At 38.8% G+C, this 21,628-nt stretch overlaps 1 protein-coding gene across 1 annotated transcript in view; it reads left to right on the top strand.

Annotated features, from left to right (window-relative positions):
* LOC114687328 (cytochrome P450 3A13-like) overlaps positions 1-21,628 on the top strand; it is a 190,302-nt gene that overhangs the window by 127,090 nt on the left and 41,584 nt on the right. The gene's annotated exons all lie outside the window — the stretch shown is intronic.

The following is a 21,628-nucleotide window of genomic DNA, read 5'->3' as shown; positions in this document are numbered from 1 at the left end:
TGCTGTTTGACTGATAAACATAAGGTTATAAGCAAAGGCACTGACAGAGAAGTGCATTTGTATATAAATGCATCAAAGACTACTATTAAATATTTTTATATTTTTTCATAAAAATGATAAATGATCTAAGCATTATTCAGAGTATTGTGTAAAGTTATAGGTTTATGATATTTTATTCTTTTTTCTGATATCCTGGTTTTTTAATAGTAAGCAAACAATAAAAGTTTTGTGTTAAAAAATTATTGGGGATGTGTGACAGTAAATATGACACAGTAAAAGGATCCAAGAGTTCTTATCAAATGATATGTCTCTGTGGTAAAGGGTCTGTCTTAGTCAGTATGATATTACTGTTAAGAGACACCATGAGGAAGGCAGTTCTTACAAGGGATAGTATTTAATTGGTTCTTGCATACTGTTTCAGAGGTTTAGTTATCATTATCTATTATCATCATGGTAGGGAATGTGGTGGAATCAGGCAGATGTGGTGCTGAAGATGTAGCTGAGAGTTCTTCATCTGGATCACAGGCAGCAGGAAGAGAGAGTAAGACACTGGGCCTGGCTTAGGCTTTTGAACTCTCAAAGTCCACCACCAGTGACATAGTTCTTCTAACAAGAACAAGGTCATTCTTACTCCAAAAAAACACACATCCTAATCCTTCTCAAGGAGTCTATTCCCTGATGACTAAGCATCAAATATATAAGCCTATGGGGAACATTCTTGTTCAAATCACCACAGGTTCTGAGCACAGGAGCCAACTTTGGCTGCCATCAATCAAAGGGGATGTTATGACTTTAATAGTGATTTTTGGATGAGACAAAACCTATCACTAGATTATAGATAAAAACTCTCATGTTCAAGTGTCACAATGTGAAATGAAGACTGTCTTAAATCCAAAGATGATATTGTTCAAAAACTAATCAGAGGCAGAGGAATGGCTTAACTGTTAAGAGCACTGGTTGCTCTTCAAGAGATCCTCAGTTCAATTTCCAGCATCCACATGGTAGCTTACAAATGTCTGTTGTTACAGAAGATTCGACACCTTCTCACAGACATACATGCAGGCAAAATATTAAATCCCATTAAAAAATCTGGGCAGTAGTGGCACATACCTTTAATCCTAGCATTCAGGAGGCAGAGGCAGGTGGATATCTAATTTGAGAACAGTCAGGTCTATAGACTAAATTCTAGGACAGCCAGTGTTATACAGAGAAACCCTGTCAGGAGAAAATAAAAACTAATCAGAGGCTTTCCTCTGCTGCATGATAAAGTGAAACCTTAGATGTTAAGTAGAAGCATTTCCACAGAATAAATGAAATTCCAAATAATTCTTTTTTATATAATTTTTAAACTTTAATTGAAATTTAATTGTATCACTTCTCCACTTTACCCTTAATGCCCTCTAAAGTTGATCGCTTCTTTATATATATTATAATATATATATATATATATATATATATATTATATAATATATATTAATATATATATATATATTCCTAAGTCCATTTAGTGTGGCTTATTTTTGTATGATTTCACAGCTGACCACTTTGCATTGAATAGTCAATTAGGGAACACATCCCTAGAATAAACTAATTATTCCTCCTCAGCAGTAATTAGTTACCTTTAGTTTTTTTATTTATGGGTGGGATTCTGTTAGATTGCCCCCTTTCATGTTAATATGGCTATTGATATTACCATGGTTTAGGTCTTGTTTGGGTAGCCATATTGTTGTGGTATCTAGTGGAAATAACTTTCCAATCATTTCTAGGAGACAGAATCTTACAGTACATTTCTTGGTCCTGCAAGCCAGAAGTACAGGAATTGTGTTATAGATATGTCCATTAGGACTGAGCACATCAAAATCAACTCATATCTGCATTTTGACTAGTTGTAGTTTTATATAATCATCTCAGTTTGTTGCAAAGAGTAGCTTCTTTGATGTGGGGTGATACCTACACTAATCTATGAGTATAAGGATGTGTTTTAGAAAGCAGTTAGGAAATGTGTTGCTTTAGTGAAGTGACCACAGTAGGTTCTCCTCTAAGACTCATGACCTCACTAGCCATGGGTAAATGCCTAGGATTCCAGTACTAGATATGATTTCCTTCCTGTGAAGCAGGACTTGAGTCCACTTAGACAGCTGTTGGTTACCACAAAGACACGAGTATCACTATTGTACCCTTGGAATATATTACCATGCTGATTATGTTGTGGTTCATAAGCATTAGAGCTTCGTAGGTCTCTTAGTTGTTTTCCTCTCTTGGCATCTTGCAAGGCACATTCTGGTACTGTGAAACCTAGATCTCATGGAGGAGAGTTTTAGGTTAATTCAGCTCAAATCTTCCTAGTCCTGTGTCTGAATTTTGTGGTGTCTTGATCAACAGGGAAATGAACCATTATGGTGAGTTTTCAGTATGAGGTGTGCTTAATTCAAAGATTCACAGATCAAAAGGAGAATTGGCCTCTTTCTTTCATAGCTTGGAGTATAACACATACTGTTTTCAGAATTCCGAGTGTTGAAAAGTTTCAGGCAGACTGCTTTATGACTGGATCCAGGAGCAAAAATGAGACATTCTCAAGTCACTTAATATATATAAAATTGGTATCCTGAACCAATAAGATAATAAGAATTTGGTAATGGGATTATGTAAGAAATACACAAAGATTATGACTGTCAAATGTCAACCCATGGAAAAAAAGAGGACAAGAATTTCTCATGATGAGGGACTTTAAAAACCACTATCTTGCCAGGTGGTGGTAGCCCATGCCTTTAATCCCAGCACATAGAAGCCAGAGGCAGGCAGATCTACATGAGTTTGAAGCTAGCATGGTCTAAAAAGCAAGTTTCAGGACAGCTTGAGCTGTTACATGGAGAAACTCTGTCAAAAAAAACTCAAAACAAATAAATAAATAAACAAATAAATTCACTGTCTTGTGCCACATCATTATGGCAGCCATTTTTGCTTTTTCTTTATGCTTGTGTCTCGTTCTCCAGAACAGTTTATTAAAATTTGTTTCACTTTTACTAGCTCTTTAATTTATTGAAGACTGGGGGTCTTGTTTCCCACATGCTGGGATTACAACTGTCCTGTGACAAAACACCCAGCTGTTTTGACAATTCTCACACTTCATTAACATTCTGGGCTTTCTGTTAACTTCAATGACATGTTAAGTCAGTTTGCAGACATGTATTTGTCTTGTGTTGGTTTCCATGTCACTAAATTTTCTTTAACACCATTGAGATGGAGGTATTCTCTCCACCTCATATGGAGGGCGGGGGATGTGGGTGCAGGTACACATTTTGGTATACCTACTTGTGGGTACATTCGTAGAAGCCAGACTGTTAGGGTCCAGTATCTCCCACTATTTCCCTTATGTTTTTTTAAGGCAGTGTCTCTTAGTGAACCTGGAGTTCATCATTTCAGCAGGACTAGATGACAACAAGCCCCAGGTTTTGTGTCTATCTCCACCTTCATGCTTCAAGCATTCAAGTACCTTACCCACTGAGCAATCTCCTCAGCCTCCTTTCTCTTGCCTGTAAATTTGACTGTAGGGTGGCTCTGGAAGTGGCTTGGATGGAATTATAAGGATGGATTGATAAAGTAGAAGGATGAGCAAGAAGGCATTTACAACATGTCTTATATTGTAAGTGTGATTTCTAGTGATATTCTTAGAAAACTGTAATTTATAACTGGGAAAGGAGAAAGGCCTTAAGCAAATGTTACTTGTACTGGAATTATTGAGTCTCAAATAGAGAGAGGATTCTAGCAGACTCCTGGAGGAAGGGCTCCTGTCTCTTCCCGTGTCCCATATTTTCCCTGATTCTGTATCCTACCTCATATGCAGCTGTCACCAACAAAGGAAGAGAAGGGACCACAGAATGTCCATTACCTGGAGAACAACCAGATCTAGTGTGTCTATATGTTGTGCAAGGTCAAGTTGACAACATTTGGAGAACACTAGTTTCATCTTCTGCTTTGAATCATGCTCTCTTGCAGTGTATATCCAGAGTCTACCCAATGTGCTAGCATTTCAGTGACTGGAAGCACATGGGTTTTTGGTCTCGATTCTCAAAAATGTCCAAGAATTGCCCTACTGTTCATTCAATTCCTGCTTCATCATAAATGCAATGCCAGGATCCTCTTCTAGCTGCCTCTCTCTCTTCTCCTGGGATAATCCATGTTCCGTGGAGAAAGAGCTAAACTCCAGCCTCACCATGTCCTCCTGATTATCAAGAAACACAAAGCCAGTATCTTTGCTGAACCTCAGCAACTACAGGTGTGCTGCGTAACAATTTCCTTTGAGTTGATACATCTGTTTCTGGAGGAAGACACAGGAAGTAATATTTGAAACATTGTCTCCAAGACAGAGGTTCTCAATCTTCCCAATACTGCCATCCTTCAATACAGTTCCTCATGTTGTGACGCCCACCAACCATAAAAATATTTTCTTTGCTACTTCATGACTATAATTTTGCTACTGTTGTGAATAATAATGTAAATATCTGATATGCAAGATGGCCTTTTTTGAGGATCTTGTAAAACTTACCAGTTCATTTATACCCTTGCTTTTTAAATAAGGAGATTTTTTAAAATTAACTCTTTTAAGCTTACATCTTCTTGTTTCAGATCTGCTCTATTTACTGCTTTCATTATGGTATATAACTTTGTCTAGAAATTCACATTTCTTTTCTTAAATTTTGAAATAAGTGAAATAATGTTTTTCAGATTTTCTTCCTAAATCTCTGGATTTTATGTTCCTGGATCCTCATGATGTCATTGCCATCTCTAGTTTATCAATTTGGGCATCTTCATTTTCCTTTGGTGGCTTTGTCTCAGGGTTTATTGATGATGTCTATCCATTCAAAGGACTTACTGCTTCATTGATTCTTTGTATTGTTTTTTTCCCCAATTATATTTTCTTAATTTTTGCCTTCCTCTTAATTCTCTGTTTCTTTTCTTTCCCTACTGATTTGGTGTTTGGTATGGTTTTTCCAATGCCCTAGCTTATATCATTAAGCTATTTATTTGAGGCATCTGCGACTTCTAAATGTAGGAACTTAGATGTATGAATATCCTTCTTAGACTGCTTTCATGGCATACCACTAGTTTTCATAGTTTTTACATTTATTTGTTTATTTTTATTTCATGTATATGGATGTTTTATATGCATTTATGTCTGTGCACCACATGCATGCACTGGTCACAGAACTTGGAGTTACAAATGAGTGTGAGCCTCCATGTGTGTGCTGGTACTTGAACACAGGTTCTCTGCAAGAGCAGCTAGTACACTTAACCCATGAGTATATGTGTTATTTTTTAAAGTTTTTTCAGAACTCATGGTCTAAAAACTCAACCCAGGTCCCCTGTAAGCAAACAGCAAGTGCTTGCTCATATCCCCAAGCCATGTCTTCATTCCTTAAGGTCCAAAACTGTCATGAATTGAAACAGTGACACCTGTTTATTTTTTAGCTCCATTTTCACAGGGAGAAAAAAGTTTTTCAGTCCTTTCATTCAAAGGGTTTGCTTGTCTTTTATGACAAGACACTTTTCTTTGATGTTAGATTGTTCCTGTACCCATTACTTGCAAGGGTTGTGGTTGTGTGTGTGTATGTTGTACATATGAGTTTGTGCTGTGTTTGAGGAGAGGTGCATGTACATGTAAGTTGGCATGCATTTGGATGCCCAAGGTTGGCATCAAGAATTTCCTGGTATCATTCTTCACTTCATCCATTGAGGTAGAGTCTGTCAGTTGAACTGAGAACTTGTTTGTACATGGAAATCTAACTAGCTAATTTGCTCTGAAGATGCTCAGTCTCCACTTATAAGTGATTAAATTGTTGTGTTGTCAAGCCCACCCAGCATTCTGGGTTTTCAACATCTGAACACCTGAAAAGTACTTTATGGATACATCTCCCTAGCATTGTTCCTGCCCTTTCATCTATTTTACAACTATGTGTGTTTAATTTTTTATTTGATTTGCTCTCTCTTTATGTGAATGGGTGTTTTACCTGCATATAAACTGTACACTACTTGCACTTCTGATATCCATGGAGTGCAAGAAGAGTATTGGAACCCCTAGAAATGGAGTTACATATGGTTATGAGCTACCATGTGCATCCTGGGAGTAGAACCTGGGTTCTATAGAAAAGGAGCCAATGCTCTTAACCACTGAACCATCTTTGCTGCCCCTGATCAGTCCTAGATTGGGTAATTGGGAATAATAATAACAGTTGTTGTTAAAAGGTATATACTTCTTTTGTGGAATTGTTTGGTGTTCTCATAATCCTCTCTTGCTTGGTTTTCATTTATGTGTAGTTTATTCTTGCCTGTGACCTAATGGGTGTTTACATTTCTCTTCAATGTGAAGGGTACCTTCCAGAATCTCATGTAGTTGTAACTTAGTGGGTATGAATTCATTTTTATGGAATATTTTTATTTCTCTCTCTATTATGACAGAAAATCTTTGTTTGTTGTAATAGTCTAGTGTCCTAGTGTCTTTCAAAAGTTGAAATACACAATCTCAAACTTTTCTGGATTAAAATTTTCTCTTGAGAATTTTGCTCTTCTCTAGAGTGTTAGTGCATACCTTTAATTGAAACACTTGGGAGGCAGAAGCTAACTCTGTAAGTTTGAGGCTAGATTGATCTACATAGTGAGTTCCAGGCAAGTGAGGGGTATATAATGATATTTGTCTCAAAATAAAGGGAGAAAGGAGGGGCACTGAAAGGATGGCTTAGAAGTTAAGAGCATGTGCTGCTATTTCAGAGGACCGTGGATTGGTTCCCAGCACCCCTATGGGTACAAGCCCAGTCCATCTCCCTACTCATTGGAATGTTGTAATTTTGCCATCTTGTGTTCAAGCACAAAGTCTGCCCTGATACATTTTATGGGCAAGTGTAGCTAGAGTTTTCCTGCCTTGTCCACAGTCAGGACAAATCTTTATCACCCGCCAGTCACACAGCCACTCAGACCCAACCAAATAAACACAGACACTTCTATTGGTTACAAACTGTATGGCCATGGCAGGCTTCTTGCTAACTGTTCTTATATCTTAAATTAGTCCATTTCTATAAATCTATATTCCATGTGGCTTGTGGCTTACCAGTACTTTACATCTTCCTTGTCCTGGCGGCTGCTGCAAGCAGTCTCCTTCTGCCTTCCTGTTCTTTTATTTCTCTTCTCTTCTCTGTTAGTCCCGCCTATACTTCCTGCCTAGCCATGGCCAATAAGGTTTTATTTGTTGACCAATCAAAGCAACTTGACATACAGACCATTCCCCAGCACAGCCAAGTGCAGACCATCTGAGACACCTGCACTTAGGCTTGTGGTCCTAATTATCCTAATCATCCTCTATGCAGACCTGATGGGTAAAGCCACGAGGAACCTGAATAAGACATCTGAATCTATCTTATTGTGAATCTATTGCTTTAAACTGCAGCAATTGTAAGCTGAAACAGTGCTATGGCTGCTGGCTCCGCCCACCTCAGCTTCCCAACATGGCGGTGGTACGTTTACCGCCAGCTCTGGGAGCTATTGTGAGTCTATGCTTTTATCCAAACAGTGTGTAGCCCAGAAACCTCCTTTTGTTTTGTACAAGCAAAGGCTAAATCCACCACTTGCAGAGGCCTCATTCCCGCCAAACTGCAGATCGAGCGCACACACCAGGAAGCCACAAGTAGCTCAAACCGGCAAGCTGCCGCTCATTTGAGAGAGATAATTAGGAAGCTGTTTTTAGCTCCGTTTTAGAATCTTTTCTCAGGTTTTAGGTGGAAACTCTTGCCCTCTCATTGGGCACCATTTGTAGCTAGAGTTTTCCTGCCTTGCCCAGTCAGGACAAATCTTTGTCACCTATCAGTCCCACAGCTGCTTTTGTTTGTTTGTTTGTTTACAAACTGTAAACAAAAGATTCAGATGGAACAAGACTTTAAATGCTTTACAATGTGTGCAAAAATGTACATAGGCTTGGAAAAGGAACATAGACAGTTATATAAAGAAATAGAAAGTTTAAAAAAAAATAAAGTCTTTAAAGAGAAAGTAAAAGTAATATAAAAAATAAGCCATGTAAAGATGGATATCACACAGAGAGTCTGGATTATATTGTCTTTGGGATTTTTAACTGCAGAAAAACATTTGATCGTAAAAGATGTTGAGTTAAACCAATATATATATATATATATATATATATTAAAGATTCCTTGACTTCAAAATTTGGATATAAGGATGTGTTACTTTTGAAAGGAGACTCTGCTTTTGTTTTCACAGAAAGCAAGAGGCTATGGATTTGTTCCAGATTAAAATGCATCAGGTTTGACCAGCCAAGACCCCCTGAAAGGTTTCCGATGACACCATGGCCCAGATGATCCAACATCCAGAATGGTTTGAAGGCAACTGGATCAGACAATACAGCCTCATGGACTATTCCATAATCCTAAAATTTTCTTTGTATCCCCATAAGATACAATGCCCCCCTTCAGCAGGAAGTAGTAAGAGAAGCTATGCCCAAATTCCCAAATTATATGTAATTTTACTTTGTTAAGGTTAAAACCTTCCTTTTAAAAAAAGGGGGGGAGTGCTGTGGGATGTTCTGTATGTCCTGTGGGAGCCCATTCTTGGGTTCCTCGTGGCTTTACCCAGCAGGTCCGCATAGAGGATGATTAGGACCATAAGCCTGAGTGCAGGTGTCTGAGATGGTCTGCACTTGGCTGTGCTGGGGGATGGTCTGTATGTCAAGTTGCTCTGATTGATCAATAAATAAAACCTGATTGACTGTGGCTAGGCAGGAAGTATAGGCAGGACAAACAGAGAGGAGAAATAAAAGAACAGGAAGGCAGGAGTCATGGCCTGCAGCAGCTGCCAGGACAAGGAAGATGTGAAGTACTAGTAAGCCACAAGCCACATGGCAAGGTATAGATTTATAGAAATGGACTAATTTAAGATATAAGAACAGTTAGCAAGAAGCCTGCCATGGCCATACAGTTTGTAAACAAAATAAGTCTCTGTGTTTATTTAGTTGGGTCTGAGCGGCTGTGGGACTGGCAGGTGAGAGAGATTTGTCCTGACTGTGGGCAAGACAGGAAAACTCTAGCTACAGGCAAGGCTTTCCACAAAGCCATTTGTACACTGAATGTGTTCCCTTCAAGCATTTCAGTATGCTCTTCATTGAATTCCTCTTTCACGTTTTTTTTTTTTTATTTACTTTCTGTTTTTCATTTAACTGTTTATTTGTGTCATCATGAGTTTTATTGGGGAGTTTATTTCATCTTTAATTTTGTTCACAATACATATAATCATTCATGTGAGGTCTTTAGTATTTCATCTAATCCATTCTGATTGGAGGTCATTTTGGGAAATGGATAATTTTTGAAGTAATTTTTTATAATATTAGTTTATCCTCTTATCTTGTTTTTTTAACTTCCTGGTGATGAAATGACTGTGTTGCAGCACATCAAGGGTATATGTAATACCTTCCCTACATGATTTCATGAGCTCAGTTTAACCCAAATTCTTGGAAAGACCATGTGGTAAAAGTGTTGGGTCTATGAACACAATCTCTTTGTAATAACTTTTAATGACCGTAGGAGTACTTGGGCAGAGTGCAAGTAAACATGTTCTGGAAAACTCTGACACTTCAGAGAGTTTCTCTTCTGTCCTCTGAAATTATGCAAGTTTTCTCCTGATAGAATTCAGATTTGTACGCACTCTTCTCATTTCTTGGCTTTATGGCTTCATCATTTGCAAAAGCTTCTTCCAATGTGTCTGTTTTCACATCTTTAAAGTAAGAATGAAAAATAATAACAGCACTGTTTATCCCACAGATGTGAAGTATGGAACTCTTTTATTGAACTTTTCAATTTATAAAAATATTTTTTTATTATTTTAAAAATTGTGCTTATATGTCCATGTATAGATGCATGCACATGTATGCAGGTGTCCAGAGAAACCAGAGTTGATGAATCTCCCTGAAACTGGACTTACAGGTATTCATAAGCCACCTAATGTGTATATTAGGAGCCAAACACTTTGCTGTTTACAAGAGCAGAACACTCTCTTAACCAATGACTATCTGTCTAGCCCCTGTATTTCTTCTTTCTTGTTTAATGTTCATACAAACTATATAAAGTGTGTTGAACAAACCCGCACCCATTTCCCTCACCCCCGGTTCTTCCACTATATCCTCCATAACTCTTCCCTCCTCATTTCATGTGTTTTGTTGTTGTTGTTTAATATACCCTTATTCCATACAGGCATGACATTTTTATATTATCACAAACCCCCAAGGCTCAAAGATCACTGAGGAAGAGGACATAGAAGTACTGTAGAGCCAGAGAGAACAGTCATCTGCAGAGAACCAGAAATGATAGTGTAGTTACACACATGCGATCTTGGGGACTGTGGCATAAGATCAAGCATGCCAGCATCAGAGCATGGATGATAAAAGTGCACATGCAGTCCCACCTTTACCTACAGAGCCTTTGCAATTGATGGCTGCCGTGGGAAAGAGTCTGTTTTCTCAGGAACTCTCTAAAGAGTTGGAAAAATAACTCAGGATGATGTGTGAAATGCTAGAAACTTGCTGGTAGATGCTTGATCTGGAAAGAGACTCTGGGAAGCAGGGGTGAGTGAGCATTCATGATGTAATTTACATTCTGTTCTTTGCTACAAAATTGACAGAAGGTTTTATCATTTGGGGCCTGGAGAGCAGAATGAATGTCCCTTCTTATCGCTGTCACCCTCATCAATGAGCTTTCTAGGAATTATGATTTTGTTCCTTTGAAGCAGCCCAAGTTGCAGACACTGTGTATTCAGAAGATCCAGGCTGAAATGCTGTTCCTTCACTCATCCTGTGTGGGTGAAGATCATATATGAGACTAGAGTTTGGAACTTCAATGATAGCTATACTTGTACTTAGTGCTGTAGTTTTAGATCAGAGAACTAATCTCTCTTAGACTTTGTATACCAACGTTAACAAAAGTTGTGAAAGAATATTATTATTATTATTATTATTATTATTATTATTATTTTGTTTTTTTGAGACAGGGTTTCTCTGTGTAGTTTTGTTGCCTGTCCTGGATCTCACTCTGTAGACCAGACTGGCTTCGAAATCACAGAGATCCACCTGGTTCTGCCTCCCAAGTGCTGGGATTAAAGGTGTGTGCCACTCTGGATTGAATTACATCAGTAATTGTGTCAAAATACTCAGAACAATAAACTTTACCTTATCTTTTGTTTCTGGAGTTTTCTCTCTGTTTTGTTCTGTCTCTGTCTGTGTCTGTGTCTCTGTTTCTTTTTCTCTGTTTCTCTGTCTTTCTGTTTGTCTGTCTCTGTCTTTCTTTCTCATCTGTCTCCCACTCTGTCTCTCTGTTTCTCTCTCTCATACACACACATACACGCACTGGCTCTCTCTCTCTCTCTCTCTCTCTCTCTCTCTCTCTCTCTCTCTCTCTCCAGGACCACTTGATAAATGACTGTAGGATTCACCTTTTCCTCAGTCCATTACTCTCCAAGGATTTGTTCTGTCGTGTCCTGAAGAACTCTTGTTTTCTGGTTTAGTTGGGTGATCTTTGACACTCTAAGTGAAGCAGTGAAGGAGGACAGAATAATAGCAAAGGGGAGGTATTTTGATACAACCTCCAAGAGGAGCACATACATGGAGGTGAGGGAAAACCTGAAGGGATCTTTTTATTGAGTCAAGTGAATCTTGGCCTTCTTAAGTCAGTTCTGGTCAATATTTCTTACAGACAGATGGCAAAAAAACAGGCTCAGACATGCACAAGAACTCATTCTTCAATCCTTCCATTCCAAATGAATATTTTATATTGATATTCTACTGAGGAGGGTGGTGTTAAAAGGAAGGAACAAGAGGAAGTAACCTAAAACACTGCTGAGATGTGCAACAGAAGATTCTTTTGCTTTGTTGGAATTATCCAAGCTTGAAATTCAATAACCACCATGTGCTTCTAAGTTTCCTGCTCTTTCTCCTGTTGAATGTGGAACTCCAAGAGGGTAGGAATGCTGCAAGCATGCACTGCCAGAAGCTGGGGGCACATTGGTGTCTTTCTACAAGGCCAGTTTTCACAGAAATAATAAATTCACTAGTTGCACTGGTTTCAATGGCAAGAGTTTGTTAGATTATCTCACATATTTTGGTAATCTGGCTAAGGTAAATGTAGTAGTCTCTTCATTCATAGATCATTCAACACATCTGCGTATCTCTGTGTATGGCTAAATTCAGTTTACAGAATGAATACAAGTAGATATGATCGAGTTCAAGGGCTTTTAGATGTGGTCTGAAGTTGATGCATGTAGATTCTGTACTGAAAAGATAATAAACCCAGAACTAGAATCAAGGAAGGGGCTGTTTTTGAAGTCATGGGAGAGTCAGGATTGACAGCAAAATTGCATAATTGAGTCTAGATGCCATCAAATCTGGTTTGGATTAGGAATATTAGAGTTGTGGTCTAAATAGACAAGCAAGAGAATAAATTAGATGGCAGGTGAGTAAATTGAGCAACAGCAGAACATTGAAGAGAGCTGAAGTCCTTGGGATTTCTCTTCCAGTTGGTCTTTCACACACACACACACACACACACACACAAAGTATTACCTAGTAGACTAGTATGGGGTCATTGCTATCACGGTCATAGGCATCCACCACTTTCAAGGCTCAGGTGACGAGTTACACCTTTTCCCTGGTCTGGCATGTCTCGTAAATTCTTGGGATTGTTTTCTCTGATTGGATTTCAAGATGCCCATGGACCACTGTAGTCTCAATTTCTCATGATAAGTTTATAGGTGACACCCTTTCTAATCCTAGGAATAAGTCACTTATTAGTCTGTGCCACATGGGTGGTACTCAACAGATGGTTATTATCTCAAGTTTCACCTTTGAGTCTAAACATCCTCTACCCTCAAACTGGAATGAAAAGCTATCTATAAAATGGAGTCTTTAAGGTCAAGGCACACTGTGGAATAACTTAGAACAGTGCATATCTGAACTCAGTCAAGAATTCTTAAGTCTCATACATTCACAGTGTGCTTTGTGTTCTGAATATAGAAGTCATACAGCCTATGTTAATTTCCTCACTGTTGTGACCAAATGGCTGACAAGAAGCAACTTAAGAATGTAACAATTTCTTTGGAATAACAGTTTAAGAAAAGACAGAGTCCTTTACAGTGGAGAAGGCAGTGAAGCTGGGGCATAAGATGACTGACCACATTGCATCTACATGAAGGAGATTTGACAGACACAAAGTACAGGCAAGAGGTAAACCACGTCCCTATACATAGCATCACCAGGTGGGATGAGAACATCTGAGTTCTTTGGACATATTTCACATATAAAATACCATATTCTGCCCCAGGTGGGATGAGAACATCTGAGTTCTTTGGACATATTTCACATATAAACTACCATATTCTGCCCCAGGCCCCACAGGTTCAGGATATGAATGAGAACTCCTGGAAAGAAGCCGAATCTATAGAGACTGATGGACTGATTTGAGCTGCTGTAAAGTGAAGAGAATGGAATGTTGCTGGTCCAGAACCTATTTTCCCTATCTTGGGGTGTTTTACCTCCCTGGACTGCCATTTTGACAGTCTCTGTGTCACAATAACTAATAGATAAAAACACTTTTGAAATCTGTTAACTTAGTTTCTACCAACACAAACCTGAAAGTTTAGACTGTTATAAGAGCATCTGAGGCTTATATGGGGGATTTCCCCATCTTACTTTAATCACCTCTATGATGTAACAAAAGCAATTTTAAATGCCTTGATTCATGGCTTACTTTGTTCTTTCATCATAAAAATTCCACAGAACTCTTTCCACACAGGAACATTATATCTGAAGGAGTCTAAATGTATGTTTGCAGTCCATAGTCAACACATACATGTTCCAGAATAAAACATGTCTTTAATTCTTTTGAGGTGAGAGCTGTTTCTTTCGATGTCAGTGACTATTTCAAAGTGCAGAATTTATTTGTTACTACTTCCACAGTCCTCACAGTCCCCACAGTCTCCATAGTCACCATAGTCCCTATAGTAGCCCCAGTTACGTCAAAAGTCCATTGTCTCTTCTGAGATTCAAAGCAATCTCAGGACTCTGAATCCTTGTGAATTTTAAAAATAATACAATACAATATAACGGGGATCCAATATATAATGTCACTGGTTTAGTTCCAAAGAGATAAATGACATTACAGCAAGGAAGTTTTAGATTGTAGCTTGACCAAAATTATGCAGGATAAACATGACATCATACAACTCCATTTCAAGCATCTGGCTTATGTTGGAATCCTGTGGTCTCTAAGGAACTTGGAAAGGTCTTCCTCTCAAGCCCAGTCATCTACATTGTGTACATCTTCCCTCTTGACTCAATTCCTACATCTTTTTTCAGTTTAAGTCCTACGGACATGGCATCTCCAAAGTTCTGGGGTCTCCAAATTTATAGCTTCATACAATGTCCACTACTGGCTCCCTTTCAGGAAATCCAGCCTTTCTTCACATTGTTTGGCCCCAGCAGCATTCAGGAATCTCAGTGAAGTTTCCATGCTTTCTCATTCTTTTATTTTCATTCCTTCAAAAGCAGAATCATGTGAATGACACATTCTGCTTCCAGCCTGAGCTGTTCTCTAGCCTCCATGGACCACAATTGCAGTGAACTCTAGGTTTCTCAATAGATAAATGTGTGGGAAGACTTTTCTAGGATTCTGCTCCTGTAGGATGCTCAGGTTCAGGCTCTCTATCTTTAGAGTTTGAATATTCTCAGAGTGGATTCTGGGTCTTGTCCTCAAGGCATTTCCCTAGTGTCCAGGGGAAGAAGCTATGTTACTTTCAAACAGGACTCATACATCACTTCCCACAGTTACAGGTACTTTTGAAACTACTTCATTTGAAACTTTAAATGCATTCATGCTTCTTCTTTACCCATCTGCATGTTTCTCTGTGTCTCACTGCTTCATTTATTTCTCTTTCACTGTAGACCTGGATACGAGAAATTAGAATGAACCACAGTGAAGCCTAACTGCCATACTGTATTGAAATTTTCTCTGCAAAATTGAGTCCATTTCCACAGAGTAGTCAGGAAACTTACTACCTACCATCAAGCTTTCATACTGCCCAAAAGTACTGCAGGCTGTTGCAGGAGAAGAGACATCAGTGATCTTATGCAGTGTTGGAGCCTGAATGCTGTCACACACAAAGTGCCTACTGGTTCAATAATGGTATAATTGCTATTAAGTAACTAAATGTTTTATAACATATGATTGTCTAAGACTATGCTTCTCAACTTGTGGTTCACAATCTCTTTGACAGTTCAGCAACTCTTACATGGGAGCCACACATACCTTGCTTATCATATATTTACATTATGGTTTATAATAAAAATTACAGTTTTGGAGTAGCAACAAAATAATTTTATGGTTTGGAATTACCACAACATGAGTAACTGTATTAGATGACCAGAACATTAGGAAAGTTGAGAACCACTACCCTAAGAGTAGACAAAAACATTCCATCCTGCAGAAAAGCTGCTAATCTCAGGAAGCAAGGAACTCAAAGTCTTCAAGAAGTCCCTGAAACTGACCAAATTCACTATTCAGCCTCCCTCCCCAAACATAGATAAGCAGTAAGAACCTCAGAGAGACACTCACAAACCAGAAGAGCTGCCTAAAATAGACAATTCCAACCTGTCAGGCTGCCTGCTACCTGTGCTCTGTGCTCCAGGTTTCCAGTTTTTGTGAGCCACTACAGATGTTGAGGTGGATTTTGGGTAATGTATCTGTCTTTGAGTCATTTCTTCCCTAATAGATCTCATTGGTTCATCAAGTAGAACTTCTGTAGTATCTTTACTTTGGTCTGTCATTGTTTCACTGTCTGGAGTGAGTAGACATTTGTTCACATCATTCCAAGAACAGTGTCACACAAGTCCTACATTCTAGATTTTCTACAGGAAACCATTGAGACTGAAGCCATGGGAGAAAGAAGAATTCAACAAATAAGTGTGTATAATCTTGTATATGCATGTTTCTTATTATTATGCTTTCTTTGGAATGACAGCTGTTGAATATTGATGTACTTGAGTACCAAAGAGACTCTCATGTTACCTTTACATATGAGAGTCTGTTATGATCTCCTATGATTTATGGATATTGGAGAGCAGATTTTAATCCCCGAGATTCAGTTTCTCCCTCTATATACCAGAGACACTAGTATAACCCATATTAAGCAGTTAAAGTCAATAAAACAAAATGGGCATGCATTAAGATTTCCTGAGCTACCAATTATACTTTTCTTGCAAACTGTTTCCAAGATTTTCATTTTTTCTTTGGTGGCAGACAAGTTCTCGGCCACCAGTTTTCTTTCATATTTCAAATTATTCCTCAAGTGCATTAGGTATGTTCTCAGAACAAGACTGCATGAACATGTCTGCTTGTTTCTCACCCCACCTGAGGCAAAACTTGAAAAAGCAACATATGCAAGTCAACGTGCACACTACACATGAGACCCCAGATGACATTACTTCATTTGCATTGAATCAGTGCATACATGCATGGTCTATGGCACTTTTTAGGGAAAACTAAGTATTTTATTTAATGAGTCCTGGAAGAGAAACTTTTTTTAATGTACAAAATATGAACTTAGAAATTTTATATCACCTGATAACAGCAAAAAGCAGAACAAAATCATCATCAATGCTACCACCACCCCCAACAAAAAAAAATTGAAAGTTGAAAGAAAGAAAGCAGATGAAGAAGTGACTATGTTGTATCATGAAGACATTCTCCTACTATAACCAGTGTCCAAAAACAATTGGAGGTGTGTACATAAAAATGGGAAAAGTTGCCAGGCGTTGTTGGCGCACGCCTTTAATCCCAGCACTCGGGAGGCAGAGCCAGGCGGATCTCTGTGAGTTCGAGGCCAGCCTGGGCTACCAAGTGAGTTCCAGGAAAGGCGCAAAGCTACACAGAGAAACCCTGTCTCGAAAAAAAAAAAAAAAAAAAAAAATGGGAAAAGTTCATGAATGGTCTTTGGTAATCTCTGAACTTAGTGATAACACTGATCATGTTGCTCAATACACTACAGACTATGAATTCACAAGAGGTAAAGTAGGAATGTGAACATGATTCTTTTCCAAAAGTATAAACTAGAAGATAACTCACTCCTTCAGCTGCAGAAAATGCAAAGTCTATTGATTACTGTGGAAAGGAAAAAAGACACTGCAAAAGGGTAAAAAGGAAATATGTTCACAAATACAACCTTATTTTTATTTTCTAAACAAGATTTATTTTTATTTCATGAGTATGAGCATTCTGCCTACATGTGTGTGCACCACTTGTGTGCTTGGTGCATGAGGAGGTCAGAAGAGTATACCAGATCCACTGCACCTGGTGTTACAGGTGGTTGTGAACCACTGTCTTATTCAGTGTCCTGTTGCTGTGAAGAGACATCATAACCAAGGCAATAATTATGAGGGAAAGCATTCCATTGTGAATTGTTTACCTTTTCAGAGGTATATAGTCAATTATCATCGTTCTGGGAAGCATGGAGGCAAGCAGACATGGTAGTTGTGAGCTCTACATCCTATTTTATAGGCATCAGGAAGAGAGTCAATGGACCTGGCCTGGGCTTTTGAAACCCAAAGCCCACCCTCAGTAACAAACTTCCTCCAACAATGTCACATCTACTCCTAGAAGGTCACTCCTCCTAATCCCTCTAATGTAGCACCTGTGGAAGGCCATTTTCAGGTTTCCTAGAGGCTTTACCTAACAGGTCTGCATAGAGTGGATGATTGGACCACGGGCCTGAGTGCAGGTTTGTGAGATGGTCTGCACTTGGCTGTGCTGTGGGGAGGTCTTTTTCTCCACCCCGTGGCATTCTTTTACATAGCCTAGCACATAGACAGTCAGTGCCTGTTGGAATAGGTTCCAGGCACTCTCAAGGCTATCCTGTATTTTTTTATCTTTATCTCCCCCCTCCATATCCTTCTAAGTAATATTTCCTGCTGCTCCTACTCAAGAGCACTCTGAGGCAATGTGGGGCTTGTGGATAGCCCCTCCACAGAATGGTGCCATGAACAAGGACAAAGACAAAGAGAAAAAAATAATAATATATTTTTATAATACTCAGAGTGCTTGGTGAAAGTAAGAATAGGACCTACTGTTGAAGGGCCAGTCCAGTGTTGTAGTGAAAGAAAAAAGTTAAATAGGGAAGGGGGTTTTATCAAGAGAAAAGGAAAAAATGGACTGGAAGGATGTCTGATGCTGCACTGCAAAATCTCCTCTATTGAGATTTCTATTTTTCTATCTCTCTCTCAATTTCTATCTATGAAAAATAAGGAAGGTAGAGTGTAGCAATATAGTGCAGGAAAAACTTAGAAGTGTAAGGTAGTGTACAAAAAATTTACTTAAGATAAGTTAGGCAACGAGACAGAAAAACTAAGTCTTCAATTTTCTAACTTTGGGGCCTATGAACACAACTGGGAAAAAAATCTATCTTCTTTGAGCTTTACAAGTAGAGAAAAACTCTTCTTTGAGCTTATGGGGTAGAAAAAAGATTCCTGTTGGGAAGTTTTTGGTCTCAAGCAGCAGAGGAAAGTGATGTGAATCCTCTCTGTTAGGCATTGTACCTTCACTTCTAACCAACAACCAAGAAGCAACTAGCCAGTACCTCCAAGTTTGACTGCATTCCAGGGATACTAGGGTTCCTGCAGTTGTCAATGGGTTCCTTCCTCCAGCATTCAGCTGAGGCAGACAGATCCTTCACTGATGGAAGGGGCTGGTGGGGAGGGCAATAAAGCAGAACTGCATCTGCAGCTGCTCTGCCAAGTCAGGAACACTGTCTGGGGAAAGAGCCCAGCCAAGGTAGAATGGAAAACAATGCAGGAGTAAAGCTGTTTTCCTTCAGAGAAAGCATCTTTCTGGGAAAGCATCCTGACTCCTGGTGAGATGAAGGTGTGAAGCCCTAAAGGGTTATTGCCTCTGGCAATAAGCTCTGTCCAAGAGCACACAGTCAAAGGAATGCAACCCACTGGGGAACTGGGCCAAGTAAATGAAAGTTCTGATTAGGATAAATATACCTATCCTAATGTGAGCTTGGGGATAACAAAATTCCCCTTGATAAAAAAGCTGAAGCTTGATTCTCAGGACAGAAATGGAGCAGAGACAAATTCCTTTCTGGAAGGTGCAAGACCTGGAGAAAGCTGCTAGAATTTGAGGCAGATTTGGGGGGTGGGGGAAAACCCCTACCTCCAGAGGCAACTAGCAGAGGAACAGAGCCACAGCCTGAGGTATCTGAAACTCTGCATCTGGAGGGGAAGGAATAAGCAGAATGAGATAAAGAGCTATCAGTGAGAGTCTCTCTGAAGGAGCTGTGGGAAAGCTCTGTTTTAAATGCTTTTGTTTTTCACTGACTGGCTAAGGAAAATGCGCAGTGCCCAGAGGAAATTTTGGTATCAGGAGTGCATACCTCAACACATGCTAAGGAGGCAGGTGCAATTCTGATCTGGGTCTAGTATAAGATAAAAGTAAAATACCTGTTAAGGTCAGCTCAGGGAGAACAGAAATCTCCCAATGTCCCATAGTTGAAAACACAAAGCACATGGTTCAAATCTCCCGTGCTGAAGGCAGAAATTTAACTTTTCAATACTAAAGCAAGCCAGTACAAGGAAACCAGAAGTTGACTCCAAGACCCAAAAAAGAACTCTGGGAAAAGATAGCTTGTAACAGTGTATTGATATAAGAGAAATGCATTCTGGGAAAGGTCGTTTTCCACTAAAGATGGTGATATTGCCTGGGAAAAACATTTTTCAGCTTGAAATGATGCTCCTGGGAAACTTAAAATAAAATACAGCTTTTTTTTTTTTTGCTTTTTCGAGACAGGGTTTCTCTGTGTAGCTTTGCGCCTTTCCTGGAACTCGCTTTGGAGACCAGGCTGGCCTCGAACTCACAGAGATCCGCCTGCCTCTGCCTCCTGAGTGCTGGGATTAAAGGCGTGCGCCACCACCGCCCGGCAAAATACAGCTTTTAAAAGATTAAGAAGAGCAAAATCGTCTAAGACTTTGTTGAATGTCAGTTCCAAAGAAAAATTGAAAGGATATGAAGCTCAGAGCTTCTGTTGAGAAAATACCTTATTTTCCCTAATAACTGTGCAGATAGTTTGTTATGGTAGTTGCATGACAAGAAGCTACTTACAAGAGCAAGCAAGCTACTTTAAAATTCTTAAGAAAGCAAATGGAAGAAGTCCCTACACTGAACATTGTTTTAGATATGCAGGAACCTATGGGCAAATAAAAATATTCTTTGCCTCTTGAACAAACAGCCTGTAATGAATGATTCCTAGCAGACTACAAGCTGGCAGTGTGAGCCATTCCAAAAGCTCCAGAAGCTGCTAAGAAACTAAGAATGGTGGATGCTAGGACCAGCACAACCACCACAGCCAGGCATCTGCAGCTGAAACCCATGGAAAATCAACATCACAGAGAATAACCTGAGCCAGCAGCAGAAATGCTGCAGTTTAAAATGTTACTGTAACTAAAAATGTCTCTGGCTTGAGAATGAAATTGCAGAGACACTTGTTTGAACTAAAACTGTTAACTGCAAAAGGTTTTGGTTGTAAAATTTTTCTTCATATTTGGAAGTGAAAGTCTAGTACCAGAATTTATTTGAACTTAAAAAAATGAGATTAAAAACTACAAAAAGATTTTGGTTATAGATTTCTTCATATTTGGAAGGCTGGTACCAGAATTTATTATTTGAATTTGAGGACTTAAGAAATTAAATGAACAACAGTGATTTCATTGCAATGGGACAATTTTGAATTTACTTATGGTGATGAACTAGGAACTGTTTAAATGAAGAAATCTATTTTATCTACCTAGGCTCAAGATGCAGTTTTGTGTATGCATATATGCTTTATTAACTGTGGTGATCCATGAATTGTTTTGTGTTAAAAAAAATGTAGCTCTTTTTTATAACTGTTTATGTAAAAATGAAATTACTTATGGAACTGGTTTTGTGTTACAAATGGAACTGTTTAAATGAAGAAATTTGGGTTTTTTCTAACTATGTTCAAGATTTTGTTTAAAAAAAATTATAAAGAAAAGGGGGAGTTTGAGTGAATTAAGGTTGAATGCATGGGTAGGAATTATAATGGTGTATAGTAATGTTATGTTATTATGTTAACCTATTGCTAGTAATGCACCCTGGTTTGGTGAAGTTAAGGAAATATTTTAAGTTTGATGTGAATATATCAGAAGTTTTTCCTAAGTTAGCAAGAAATTCAAAAGGTTCTGTTCAGAGTTTGCTTTAAGTAGTAAGATTGAGAGAATTGTAACTATTTATAACAATATTTATGTTAACCTGTTAATTATGGAGCTATGGGAGTCTTTAGGTTTGCAATTGCATTAAAAGTTTTTGGTTTAGAAAGGGCTGGATGCAGCTAAGACTGCTGTAGTCACCTTAGACCATTCTGAAAAAGATATGCCATCTTTGTCTTCCTCTACTCCTATACTAGAAGGTGTGACAGCTATGGAGAGTGCTATGAACTCTTAATGAGGAGTTGTTTTTTATACATTAAGAAAGGGGAACCTGTGGGAGCCCATGTGGTGGTATTGTGTTCGCCAAAATATTGT

Source organism: Peromyscus leucopus, chromosome 23 (genome assembly GCF_004664715.2).
Source record: "Peromyscus leucopus breed LL Stock chromosome 23, UCI_PerLeu_2.1, whole genome shotgun sequence".
NCBI classification, from domain to species: Eukaryota; Metazoa; Chordata; class Mammalia; order Rodentia; family Cricetidae; genus Peromyscus; species Peromyscus leucopus.
Note: the sequence above shows the minus strand (reverse complement) of the source record. Positions and strands in the feature narration are given on the sequence as shown.